Consider the following 15130-nt stretch of genomic DNA (forward strand, 5'->3'; position numbering starts at 1 on the left):
TTTCATTTATATGATAGGTCTGCATTAAAAATAGACATTTACCATAAATTATAGTTATCTTATATTATTAGATACATTCTTATAAAACATGTTTTAGTTAAGGAGTTATTGATACTTCAAGTGCAAAATGATGATATAAAACCTTGATAAAAATGCACTTTTAAGTACTAATCAATGAGACCCTTTTTCCAGCTTTCTTTCTAGCACAACTGTTTCTATAGGCTTTGCCGGGATTGAGCTGATAAATAATTTTTGGCTTTCCATGAATAAAAATGTATTAGTAATTAAAGTTATAACTTGAATAATCATTTTTATTTTTTTCATTTCTTTTTATGACTCTTTCTTTTTATTGGTTTTGGCTTTGTTTTGTTGACTAGTCTTGCAGCAGGGCTTTAGGTCTTTTACTAACTCGACCTTAAGGAATACGTTCGCAGATGCAACTAGAACTGAAAGAAGAGGAACACCTTTTGACCAAAAAGGAAGGGTGCTCGACCCGTAAAAGAAGAAAGAGTCTTAAGATGTCTTCCTGCCTCTACTACCTTCTTAATAGGTTAGATACCAAACTAATATAATTTGGTAAAAGATTTCAAAATATGACACAAGATTTAAAAAAATATTGAGAAAATATTACACTTTCACTCGACTGCCAATGATAATCACGGTTTTATTAATAAACCACTAATAAAAACAATGGTTCTCTTAAACAACCACTATTATCATTAATATTTATATTAAACAATCACTAATGACAATAACAATAATTTTATACACAAACACTAATGTGAATGATAATTGTCTTATCATAACATCATGATTTTATCCTAAACTGAATCCAAAATTTTACAAAAAACAAAGTCAAAACAACAACCTAAACCTAAACCAAACTATAAATTATCAAAACCTATGCGATACTTTAACATTGTTTTTATTTGTTAATTATAATCCAAATTAATATATGTTATTTTTAAATTTGTTTTTATTTATTAATTATAAAGATAATTGATAATGTTAATAATGAAACATAACAATGTGCATCTTTAACCTATAATTGATAATGTTAATTATGAAACATAACAATGTGCATCTTTAACCTATAAATGGTTGATTTGAAATTTTAAATAACATGTTCACCTATAAATTAATGATTTTAAATCATGTTTATCTAAAATAAGTATGAAAATGCATATTACGTAAGACAATATTAAAATCAACATGATAATTAGCTAAAACAATATTACAAATGTAATAATAATAAAAATAACTCATAACTAAAAAAATAACACAATATAATAATACATCCAGGCCTATTTATGTCTTCTGCAATAACAAGTGGATGAACTAACTTCACAATAACATGACTTTCACTTGCATGTGTGGTCTCATCCTTAGAGACAATATCATTCAGATATAATATCTCTTCTAATAAGTCAAGTATAGTATGATATGTTTTATACCAAAAAGATGCATAATAACAAGCAAGTTCATCATTATCATCATCGAGATCATAAAGATCAGCCGCAACACATCATCCATCATGTAACAACGATCCAACCTAATATTAAGCAAATACAAATCATTAATTCATAAATAAAATGTAACAGTTTTGACCAAATCCATAAAAAATAACAAATACTTATGATATTTTAAATTCGACATACATATGGCTCATACTCCATCTCCTAGCATGGAGGAACCTGTGATGGGTTTGGTATAATACAATTAGTTCTCATCATTTACTAACATTAGCCTATATAATTATTTCCCACCTTTTTTCAATGTAAATGTTTTTTAAACTTCAACAATATAGTTATTTCTAATCATTTATCAACATCAGCTCATACAATTATTTTCCAATAGTTTTTAATATAAAAAATTTTCAACATCAACAATGCAATTACTTCTTATCATTTACCAAAATCAACTCAATCAATTATTTCTCATCATTTACCAAGAAGATGATACACAATTATTTCTCAATATTTTTCAACATAAAAAAACTTCAACAACAACAATGCAATTATTTCAATGCAAACCCTAATTGTGATTACTTTGACCTTAATAATATCAATGGAAACATATTGAATTGCTTCAATTAAAACCTAAATGATCTTAATTGAACAAAATCTTCAATTATGATAATTTTTACCAAAATCCAACACAAACTGTAGTTGATATGATTTTGACCATAACTTCAATTGATTGAAAAACTACCTAATTACATCAATTAAAACAAACGTTATCTCAATTTAAACAATATTATGAAGTACAACAAGTATCTCAATAATCAATTTAAACCTTAATTTTTAACCTAATTGATTCCATAAATAACATTAATTGTATTAAAAACATATAATTGCAACACTCAAAACCCAAAATTATCTCAACATCAACAAAATACTCAATTATCTAATACAACATCAATAATCTTAAATCAAAACTCAAAATTTCCCAATTCAATAATGAAACTTGTAAAACTAAGACAATATAACTTTTTTACCTTGAGTTTTTTATGGTTAGGTGGCAGTTCCACCAATTGTCACGATGAGAAATTTGTTAACATAAGCTTGGGCCGATGGTTTGTGAAAAAAAAATAGTAGAAAGATTCATAGAGAGGAGGGGAGGATGATTTTAGCGTTTTAATAAAGGATTAGAGGTTGTTTTGGGTGATTAGAGGTTGTTTTTGTGGTGATTTTTTTGTTTTAAGAGTTTTTTTCCTTTTGAATAAGCAACGACTATGAAAAATAAAGAGGTGACTATATATGCATCATATCTACGATTCAGAATTATGGTTGTATTATGTAACTATTATTTTGAATAACAATTTTTATTAAAACTATCATTTTAAATCGTAATTTATATTAAAAACATGATTCAAAATAGCAGTTGTTTTCAAGATTATGATTCTGAATAACTGTTTTATGAAAATATATAATTTACCCAGTACCTTTTCAAATAGTATCATTCCTTTCAAATTTTATCCTAACCATGTCATTTTTCAAAAAACTTCTATGGCTTTAGGCACCTGAAGGGAAGGAAGTAATCCTAATAGTAAAGGATAGATTTAGTAAAATATATACACTTTGTTGCCTAGATGCACCTTTCTATTGTTGCTACTATGGCTAGAACCTTCATGGACTAAATCTATAAGTTGCATGGGTTACCGAGTACTATTGCTGCTACTATGCCTAGATGCACCTTTCTATCAGTGATTTATACATATAGAATTGATCCACCTCCTTCAGTTGCCATCCAACCTCGTGTTTTATGCATCTCAATTGAAGAAGCATCTTAACAATAGAATGACTACCTCAGTACTGCCTTATTTTTACAAGGAAACTCTTTTGCAACCTCGAGCAATTTTGTATTGTAGAATGACAAAGAGAGGAAATTAAGCTACACTATTGTACTTAGTTGTGTTTGTCTATGTATCTTTTCTAATGGAAAGGAAATGGATGGGATTATAAAAGGTCCCAAAACCTGTAGAATGACAAATATTTTGAGGGTTTTGGGTTCTGTTTGAACTAGATAAGTTCTAATATCTCTCTTCATTGGGATCTTGCTGGTACTAAAAAACATTATTTGTGTTGATCAATTCTAAAGGTTTCTTTTCTATACAAGACATTGATTATTGATCATCTTACCTTTTTTCTTCATGTTTTTGCTTTTATGTTTCTTTTATTTTCATTGTATTGGTTCTCGTATGTTTGCAAAAAGGTTGGTGCCTTTTTCATAGTTTTCAAATTAATTTTTAAAAATAAAAAATATTTCTTGATATATTTTCAATTAAAAAATACTTTGAAAACCATTAATCGCCACAATGAAAAACATGGTAAAAAATGATAAGAGTCTTAAACTTCAAGAATTAATATTCTAGAAGCTGAAACAACAATTGAAATCAACACTTCATTCCTTGACAAGTATAATTTTGTTCCTAGGTAAAATGTGTATGGGTTTGTATTTCCAATTTGGATTTTTTTTACTAATAATGTGATTAACTTGTAAGTTTTATTCTGATGGGAAAAATGACAAAGAAATCATGTGGGGAAAAAATTGATCCAATATGCTTAGAAAAGTCATATTCTGTCAATGTCTGATCCTTGTTGCTAAGAGTAGAAAATGCGATTGTGGATGGTATAAAAAAACTGATTGAAAATTCCAAAATTGAAAGGTCTAAAATATTCCTTTTCTCAAAGAATATAATGGAATACGATTTTTCTTTTCTCAACAAGAATATAATTGCATTTTTTATTGATCTATTATATTCTTGCTTGCCTACTGTTGGTGGGGCTGAAGATTCTTCATTTTTTTCCCAACTATGACGAATCTTTTTTTACTTGTTGCAGATGCTCATAAAGCTTAGGACTGCTTATGTTGCACCAAGCCCTCGTGTGTATTTTGAAAAGGCAAATTGTTTGAAATAAAACACGCACACAAGTATTTGAATAGCTTAGGGCGAGCTGACCGCAGAAACCGTAGACTTCTATGATGAACCCACTTGATGTAACCATATTATTCGATAGTTTCACCCACTTTTACCTAATGTTTTGTCCATGTTTTATATGTAAAATGCCTTGATATTCTTTGTTTTATGTTTTGAAGGCACTTTTGGATGAAAAATGCAAAAAGGAGTAAATTGGAGATAATTGGCAGATTTGACGTTCAGTCGATGTTTTGTGCAGAGTGTGAGTTCTAGAGATCAAAAGGAAGTGATTCCAGTGGCTCTAAAAAGCAAACATCCATACCTTTCTGGAAATGTAATGCAAGAAAAATACAAAGAGGAAGATCATGGAAATCACATCCTTCAAAGTCAAATCTCGTATTCTGCCACTGTTGACCTTTGTCCATTCAAAATTCCATATCTGGAGCTATAGAAATCCAATTGATGCAAACTCAATTTTGTTGGATTCATGACTCAAAGGTCTAGAAACGCTCCAATTTTCAGCCAAAAACGATGTCAGATGAGGGCGATATGATTTTTCAAAGATGACAACTGAATTCTGCCAGCAATCAGGTTTCGTGAAGAAATGAGTCCAAATTATGTTTCGAAGCTTCTAAACTATCATCCAAGTTATAATTTCAGCAATTTAGCCCCTCTAGTAAATCAATCTAGAAGGTCAAGAAAAGTAGCCACCAACCTCAATCCACCAACCTCAAATCACCAACCACAAACCAGCTGCAAGTTGGAATGCTGCCATTGTCAAAGAAGGAGGCTACAATGGTGGGTTGTTTGTGGTGACTACTAATGTCAAAGTTTGGCAAGTTTGGCAGCCACCATTGTTGATAAAGAAGCAAGAGGAGCTGCCATTGAAGCCTATATATAGACATCAAGAGAGCCAAGAAAGAGGAGGAGGGAGTGCAATAGAATCAAAGAAAGGTGGTAGCAACTAGAAGTGAAGAAACACAAACTCTCCTCTCTACATACTAGAAATAATGCTTTCTTTTATCTTTAGGAGTAGTTGTTCAATAGATATGCAAGGCTAAGCTCTTTTCTTGGTTGCAAGGACGCAGAAACTTTCAGATTTCAAGAACTGTGAGATTTATTCTTCATTTATTTTCAGTTTGTATTATGAATGAGTATGATTGTTTTCCTATGCATGTTTTCTATGATTGTTGTTGATAATTGCTAGAGCGGACTCTAAGTTATTATTGTGAACAATCTATTGCTAAGTTTGGTATCAAAACCGGAGTTAGGGTATATAAACTTGTGAAGCAACTAAGCTTGATAATTGTGGCGGAACTACGTTATTAAACTTAGGGAAAACATTCGATCAAAGCAACACAAGCAGACAACTTGGTTGTTAAGATTAATGAATTTATCTAGATCTTAAGGCTGCCATTAGATTAAATCATTAGTGCGGACACTGTGATTATTTGTTGGTTAGGGCTAGTTATACGGCGGATCCGTTAATTAACCAAAGTTAAGAAAAGATAAAAATTCAGAATATAAACTGGAGTTTCGTTTCAAGGATCGGTTCTGATTTCTGTAGGTGGATGTGTGCTTGTGACCAAGGTTTGTTTTCTTGATAAATTTCAGTTTTAATTGATTGTGTTCACTAGTTTAATTTCTTCCATAGTTTAGATTAAAAAGACGATAAAGCCTTATTGATTAATTTACACCATTCAAGAACATGCATACAATCATAATTTTCTATAATCAAGGCTCTTTGTATTTATATGAAATTTTTATAATAGACTCAAACTCTCCTAATTTAACAAGGATTTTAAGGACTACTTTACTAAGGATTCTAAATCCTTTTCCATCAAGGACACTAATTGCTAACTTATATGAAAACTTGGTTTAAATAATTATTAACACCCTTTTTTAAACCAAGTTCTTCAAATTTCATCAAGCCTATCATTTTCTTGAACTTCAAGAACAAATCAGCTTTAAAAAACTTTGTGAAAATGTTAGTAACTTGATCTTCAAATGAACAAAACTCAACCATGATTTCTTTTTCTTGCACCAAATCACAAATGTAATGGTATTTGATGCCAATATGTTTGTTGCAACCATGAAACATTGGATTATTTGTTAATGGAATAACAAATTCATTGTCACAAAATATTTTTATAGGTTTATTTTGATACTGCTGCAATTCACTAAGCATTCTTCTCAACCATATAGTTTAAGTAACAGAACTTCCAACTGTAATATATTTTGCCTTAATAGTAGAAAGATTAACCCCATTTGTTGTTTTTTTATGACTAGGAAAACATAGCAAAGCCAAGATAAAAAAACATAACTCGAAGTATTTTTTCTCTTTTTAATTTGACTTGCCCAATCACTATTTGTATGTCCACAAGCTCTACTTTATTAGCACCAAAATAAGAGATGCCATCATTTTATGTACCTTTGATATATCGCAAAATACATTTTGCTACTTGCAAAAAAGATTAACATGGAGTCTCCATAAACTTACCAACAACGCCAAAACCATATATGATATCAGGTTAGGTGTCAATCAAATATCATATGCTTCCTACCAATCTTTTAAAATTGATTGAATCAACTAAATCACCACTACTATTTTTAACAAGCTTCTATCTTTCTTCTTTAGAGTCAAAATTGGATTACAAGATTCCATCCTGAATTTATTTAACATATTACTAACATACTTATTCTGTGAAATAAATATACCATCCTTTATTTGTGTAACTTCAATATTAAGAAAGTAAGACATCAAACTCATGTTTTTCATCTCAAATTAAACAATCATAGCTTCTTTAAACTTTATCATTAACTTTAAATCATTGCTAAAAGAAATTAAATCATCCATATATAAGCATACAATGATAATATCTCCATTTGAAATAGTTTTGATATATAAAGTATACTTATAAGGACACCTATGAAAGCCATTCTCATGAAAATAAGAATTGATACAAGCATACTAGGCTCTAGGAGTTTGTTTTAAACCATAAAAAATTTAATTCAGTTTATAGACTTCAGCCTCTTCCCCACTCTTTATAAAGCTTAGAGGTTGGTCAACATAAACCTCTTCCTCAAGTACACCATTTTAAAAAAAATATTTCACATCCATTTGATATATACACCAATGATTTTGTACATCAAGGGAGATAATCATATGAACAGCACCAAGTCTAGAAACAGGAGCAAAAACCTCAAAATACTCAATACTTGGTTTATGCTTGTAGTCTTTTACCACCAACCTTGTATTAAAGCGATTCATCATTGCATTGGGTTTATACTTTGTCTTGTATACCCATTTGACTCTAATTGGCTTTTTATTTGGAGGAACAATTACAAGCTCCTAATATTGCTTTTCTTAATGGCTTGAGTTTCTTCATTCATTACATGAACCCAATAATTATTAGTAGTGACTTCTTAGTATGAAATAGGATCATAATCAATAAATAAGGCAAAATACACTGCATCAGCATCATCATCATCATTAGAAATATCATAGCTTGCCAAAAAAAATTCTCAGCAGCATCTTTCATCATCATTAGAAATATCATAACTTGCCAAAAAAAATTCTCAGCAGCATCTTTATTAGTTTCTATAAATTTTACATGCACCTTTCCATTATTTATGTTTTTAAACCAGTACTCATAATGATAATGACCAAACTTTTCCTAGCGATGACATTAAATATAAGACTTACAATATTTCTTATAATAACCATATTTGAGACTTATAATGCTGATTTAAATCTCATCAGCCTCTATTATTTATGCTTTTATTTTATTATTTTCACTTATCAAATTTGTTATTTCTTTCACCTTTTCCTCTATTACTTTAACCATGTTAATTATATTCAACTTTGTTTAAGATTTTCTTTTTGGTCATCATTTTCAATTAAGATTGTAATGCATTTTCAATTGCTACTATAGGCTTCTTTGAATTCAAATGATGTGCATAAGCTACTAATGTGCATTGTAATTCATCAATTAACATCTCATTTAAATCTTTTAATTCTTCAATAGCTGCTACCACATAATCACAATGATATGTTAGGTTTTCAAAATTTTTTGAAGAATTTTCTCCACAACTAGTAAATCTATCATCTTTTCTCCATTAGCTTTCATTTGATTAACTAATTTTTGTGTCCATGAAAAATGCTTTTCAATAGCCTCATTGTCATTTATTAAGAGAAGCTCAAATTATGTTCGTAACGTTTGTAACTTTACCTTGACATTTGTAAGATTTGTCTAAAATATCTCAAGCTTTTTTCGCAGTTTTTATATGAATGATTTTCTCAAGAATAGATACTTCAACCTTTAATACAACAAAAAAATTGATACATAACCCAACTCTTGTGCACAGGAAAAGCCAACTTCTTATGGTTTCCAAACTAGCAACTAGGTAAAAGTTTTTGAAAAATCTACCCCAAATATTTGTGTATATCCCTTGACAACGAACTTGGCCTTATTTTTGTTTATAAAACCATCAGGATTTAGATTGGTCTTGTAAACCCACTTGACTCCTATAGCTTTCTTGTGTTTAGTTCTATCCACCAATTCCCATGTCTAATACTTTTCAATTTTTTTTAACTCCACCTTCATTGCAGCTATCCATTTCTAATTAGTTATGAATTTTATTATATCATATAGGTCTATTATTCATTACAACTCTGATAAATATCAAAGAGTGATCTAGTTCCTCTTATAGGTTCGTTAACCACATCCTCATTCTTTTTCTAATATTCAAGCTTCATGTCATTTTTCCAACTCTAGCTATCTGACTCTAAGAATTTAACATCTCTGTTGACAATTATTTTGTGGTTTATGGCAAGTAGATTTTGTAGGCTTTTGAATTTGAGTTATAGCCTACAAAATCTCAGGTTCTGCTTTCTTGTCCAATTTATCTCTCTTAACATATGGAATGTAAGAGAAACACACACAAGTAAATGTTTTTATATTAAAAAAATTTGGATTGTAGTTATATCATGCTTCAAATGGAGTTCTTTTTTTGCAATGCTTTTGTTAACAACCCATTTAATAAAAATACTTTTTTTTTTGCAATGCTTTTTGTTAACAACCCATTTAATAAAAATACTATAGTGTTACTACCTTAACTTAAAATTTCTTTGACAACCTTTTATTATGAATCAAACACCTTTTCATCTCTATTATTGTCCTGTTTTTCCTCTTTCCAACACCATTTTGCTAAGTAATGTAAGGTACAGTCAATTGGTGTTCAATGCTTAGAACTTCACTAAACTTGTTAAATTTTCTAGAGAAGTATTCAATTCCATTATTAAACCTTATAGCTTGTATTGTATATAGAGTTTAACTTTCAACCTAAACTTTAAACTTCCTTGAGATGTCAGCAACCTTAGATTAAAGCTTCATAAAATAAAACTAACATATTCTTACATAATCAATCATTAATGAAAGAAATATAAAACTTATTGTCATTTAATGATGATGTGTTCATAGGTGTTCAATGCCTAGAACTTCACAAAACTTGTTAAATTTCCCAAAGAAGTATTCAGTTCCATTGTTAGACCTTATAACCTGCATTTTACATACAGTTTAGCTTTCAACCCAAACTTTAAACTTTCCTGAGATGTCAGCAACCTTAGATTAAAGCTTCATAAAATAAAACTAACATATTCTTAAAAAATCAATCATCAATGAAAGAAATATAAAACTTATTGTCATTTAGTGATGATGTGTTCATAGGTGTTCAATGCCTAGAACTTCACAAAACTTGTTAAATTTTTCAGAGAAGTATTTAGTTTCATTATTAGACCCAATAACTTGTATTTTACATACACTTTAGCTTTCAACTCATACTTTAAACTTTCATGAGATGTCAGCAACCTTAGATTAAAGCTTCATAAAATAAAACTGTCAATCTTATTTAATCAACCATCAATGGAAAAAAATATAAAACTTATTATCATTTAGTGATGATGTGTTCATAGGTCCCCCAACATGTGTGTATATTAACTGCAGCTTTAGTGTGGCTCTGTAAACCTTATTTTGTTGAAAACAAAAGCTTGATAGTTTACTATATTGACAAATAACACATATAGAAAACTCCTCCTCTAATTTATGCCAGATTTTAACCAATTTGTTCTTTTTTATAAAGTGTAAAGCAGGATGATGGAAATTCCTCATTATCTTATGTTAAAGCACTGGATTGTTTTCTTCTTTGTGTATTGCAACCTATTTTTTCCAAAGCAAAGCCATTTCCTTTTTTTTTTTTGTCTCTTACATCTTTAATCACATAATTTTTCTTTAAATAACTCTTTTTATACCTTTTTCAAGCAACTGAGTGACACTTAACATGTTTTAATTAACTTCAAGAACATATAAAACATCATAAATTAATTTTAAGAATATAGTTGCCATTTTTCCTTTGCCCTTTACTACAATTCATGCTTAATTTTCGATCTTTATTTTAGAAACAACAGTTTATTAAACTCTTTAAAGAGCTTTTAATCAAAGGTCATGTAGTTTATGCAATCATTATCTATAAGCCAACTTTCAATGGAGTTGTTGGTGGAAAAATATGATGTCACAAATATTTGCTCCTCTTTGTTTAAATCCTTAGCACCTCTGGCTTCACCTTATTATTATTGAGTCTTGTATATCTTTTACATATAGCCTAACTGATTAAACTTTCTGACATCTTGCATCTGGCCTTTACCAATAATTTTTTGATGATGGATGGTTGGTTTTCTTACAATGGGGGCAAAGTGGAAAGACTTGAGTATTATTGTTTTTGTTATAGTTATAGTTGCTTACAAAACCTTTTAACTTGTTATAGTGGCACCATTTTTTTTTCCTCTTATTTTTTACTTCATTGTTGTTTTATGTTTCAGCTAAAAATTCCCCTTCACAAATCCTTATTGCCTCTCAAGCCTTGTTTGTTTCTATACTTACGGTGAATTTAATAATTTTATTAAGGTAATATTTGAGAAATCTTTTGAGTTTTTCTAATAAGAGATTATATCCTCAAATTTCACAGGAATTGTAACTAGGATTTTCTGAACTATTCTAGGATTAGAAAAATCAGTATCAAAGAGTCTTACTTTGTTGACAAGACAAGCAAGTTCATTAGAATACTCATTTGTTGTTTCTGAATCTTTCATCCTTTTACTTCTTGAATTCTTGAATCAAATTCAACACTTGTATCCTTTTTAGCCTTTTATTTCCATCATATTCTTTCTTTAAAAAAATCCCAAATTACTTTAGTTGTTTTCAAAGTCATGATTTTGGTGGGGAAAAAAAAGAGAGGATGAGACAGTTTTAAGCAAACTTGCTCTTACCTTTGATTTTTTATTTGTGCAATTATTGGATCATTTAGTAAAGGTAGAGCTTCATACTTTTGTTCAATAACATTCCACATATCATTAGCATCAAGATAGACTTTCTTTCTAACATCCCACATTTGATAATTTATTTCATCATAACACTGGAGATGAAGTCATAGTGAATGAAATTTCTAAATTTATATTAGATAGGTTATATGTTTGTAGTGTTATGTACTAAGTGTTTGAGGGTTCTGTTTTTTGCTCTTTTAATCACACAGGTCCCTCAATAAAATAACTATGATACCAATTTATTGGTATTTTTTAAATTGATAAAGACAACTAAAGACTAATATTTGAATCTGCTGAGAAAACTTAATTTTATTGATCATTATCTAACAATTTATATATCATAATAGAATTAGATTGCACATAAAATCTATTAGAAAATAAGTTTGTTAAGCAAGGAAATAGAGATAAACATGACAATCGTATTAACCAATTTATTTCTAAAAGATTGGAAACAAACAATTATTTAAAATTAAAGTTGGTAACAACTTCATGAGTCATGCTAATTAACAATATCTTTTTTTACCATGAACTATAAATCATTGATATTTACATGACTATAATCGATGTTAAAGTCAAAATAATTTATCTTAAGAAATTTAGCTACAATTCATTAGAGTTCTACTTTAATAAATAATAAATTAGAGGCTTTTACTATGGGCAAGGCACCAAAAGGGTGCCTTCTATTTGAAGAGAACAAAAACTATGCACAAGATAAAAAAAATTATGAAGGATCATTAACAAAAGAATGTCCTAAACATTACAATCTACTTAATGGGGCTAGTTTCATATCCTTGTTATTGACATTTACACACACACACACACACACACACACATATAGGTATTTATGTATGTATTTGTCCTCACTAGAAAACTTTATGTTCTAAAAGGTTTTTCTTGTTTTTTTCTCATGAATGGAGATGAATGATTTGGAAAAGTTTAAGAAGGATTGAAGATAATTTCATAGTTCTATATTAATGTTGAAGAGAGTGAATAATAGTGGATTTCACTAGATACTCTATTTAGCTTTTAGAATTATGAGAGCTGAATAATTATTTTGGGTTATTAAATCCTTTATAAAGTGGGTTACTTTATCTCTGATGTTCTTTTTTGTAAACTAAGTTTACATGGAAAAAGTAGAGGATGAGCATTTGAGAAAAATAAAAAATAAAAAATTAATAGCAGATATAGGATTGAGTCACCAATGACAATTAAAATGGCAAATGAACCTGATGCAATATGAGATCAAGTCCTACCCCTCCTAGTTATAGGTAGATCTGAAACACTATTAAAAGTAAATTAGATTTTGGTTTTTTCCTGAAAAAACAAAGGAATTGGTCTACCAGTTAGGAATTAGTTGACTGGTTGAATCAAATAAATTAATCGATCGATTCATAAACGGTAAACTGATTAAGTTTATAAAATTATTTTTTCTATTCATAATAGTTTTTCTTTTATTAGTTCAATTCATTTGTTATCTAGGACTTTAGGCCCATAAATGGGCTTGTAGTAAAAAATATATAGAACATAAGTGTAATAGAAAGAGAATATGTACAGAAAAGAAAACATTTAATGAAATATTCCTTCCTCTCAAACTTTCTTCTTGTTTTTTAGTTTTTCTTATTACATTGTTGTTCATAAACTCCTACCACACTATTTTTTTTTTCCAATAAGTGATATTAGAACTTGTGTTTAGTATCATTTGACATCGTCAATACAAACTTCCCACTTCAATGTCCTTGTTTGACAGAAGGACAATTACAAAGTTCAGTGTATTCATGTAAAAGCTTGGCTAGGTTTCCAAGATGTGTGAGAAATAATTGAAGTAGGCTTTAAAAAGCCTATAAAACAAATAACATTGATTTTAGACTAAAAAAGGTCATGCAAAAGGCATGAAGAAAGAATCAATAAAAAACTTACAATCATCTATGAATGTTTAGATGATGTCACTTTTGAGATAGTGACTAATGCAACCACCACTAAACAAGAATGAGAAGTTTTCCAACAATCAAACTGAGGAGTTGATAATGTCAAAAAGTTATGCCTGAAAAAGTTACGAGGTGACTTTGGAAAGCTTTATATGCTTTAATCGAAGAGTATTTCAAATTACTCTACTAAAATATTGGTCATATACAATTAAATGAAAAGATATAAGGAGAAGATTAAGGAAACACGTATGGTAAAAAAAAATTATATGCTCCTTACAAAAGAAGTTTCATTATTTGGTGATCGCTATTGAAGAATTGCAAATATAGACTTTTCAACAATTCAAGGACTCATGGGTAAACTACAAGCCCATGAAGAAATAATGAATGACATTTAATAAAACATGGGTGCACAAGTAATCTTTTCAAAACACTATTCAAAATAGAGAAAAGATGGTTCTAGATATACCCAAGGAGGTAGAGAACATGGTCAAGGTAGAGGAATAAGTGGAAAAGGTATATTTATAAGAGAAGGCCAAGGCAGTTTGAACAGGTTAATCGGTCAATTAAGTGAAACAAATCAATCAACTAGTTCTACTAACAACGGCAATCTGAGACTTAGGTTTGATAAAAAAAAAAGAGAGTTAAATGTTACATTTGTAAAAAGATATGTCATTATACCATGGACTGTTGGAATCTAACCATAAGGGTTTAAAAGAATGTCAATCTTGTAGTAGAAGAGGAGAAACAAGTCACCCTATTTCTAGTCCATGATAAATAAATACAAGCCAAAGAAAACATGTATCGAGACAATAGTGTCAGCAATTACATGTGTAGAGATAAAAACAAGTTTATAGAATTTAATGAATCAATTAAGGGAAACATTACCTAGGTGGATCATTCAAAGGGATCCATCCAAGGAGAATGTATTATTCTTATTAAAATGAAAAATAACATTCATTAATTTATTAATGATGTTTATTATATCCCAACTGTAAAAGGCAATATATTAAGTTTGAGACAATTATTGGAGAATGGTTATGAAATTAAGATGAAATATCATATTTTGACATTACTTAATACTCAAGGAGCTATGATTGCAAAGGTAACCATGACAAATAATATAATATTTTTGCTAAACATAGAGATAGATGTACCTAAATGCTAAAAAACAAGTGTGACTGATTCTGCAAAAGCTTTCCAAAGAAATCTACATCAAAAGCAAATGAACTCCTACAAGAGATACATAGAGACATATGTGATCCTATTCAACCATGCTCATTTTATAAAAATCTATATTTTTTACTTTTTATTAATTATTATAATATAAAAACATGTGTATACTTCTTTAAAGAAAAGTCTAATGTATTTACCTATTTTAAGAAGTTTAAGGCATTAGTTGAAAAGAAA

Source organism: Populus euphratica, unplaced genomic scaffold (genome assembly GCF_000495115.2).
Source record: "Populus euphratica unplaced genomic scaffold, PopEup_1.0 scaffold613.1, whole genome shotgun sequence".
NCBI classification, from domain to species: Eukaryota; Viridiplantae; Streptophyta; class Magnoliopsida; order Malpighiales; family Salicaceae; genus Populus; species Populus euphratica.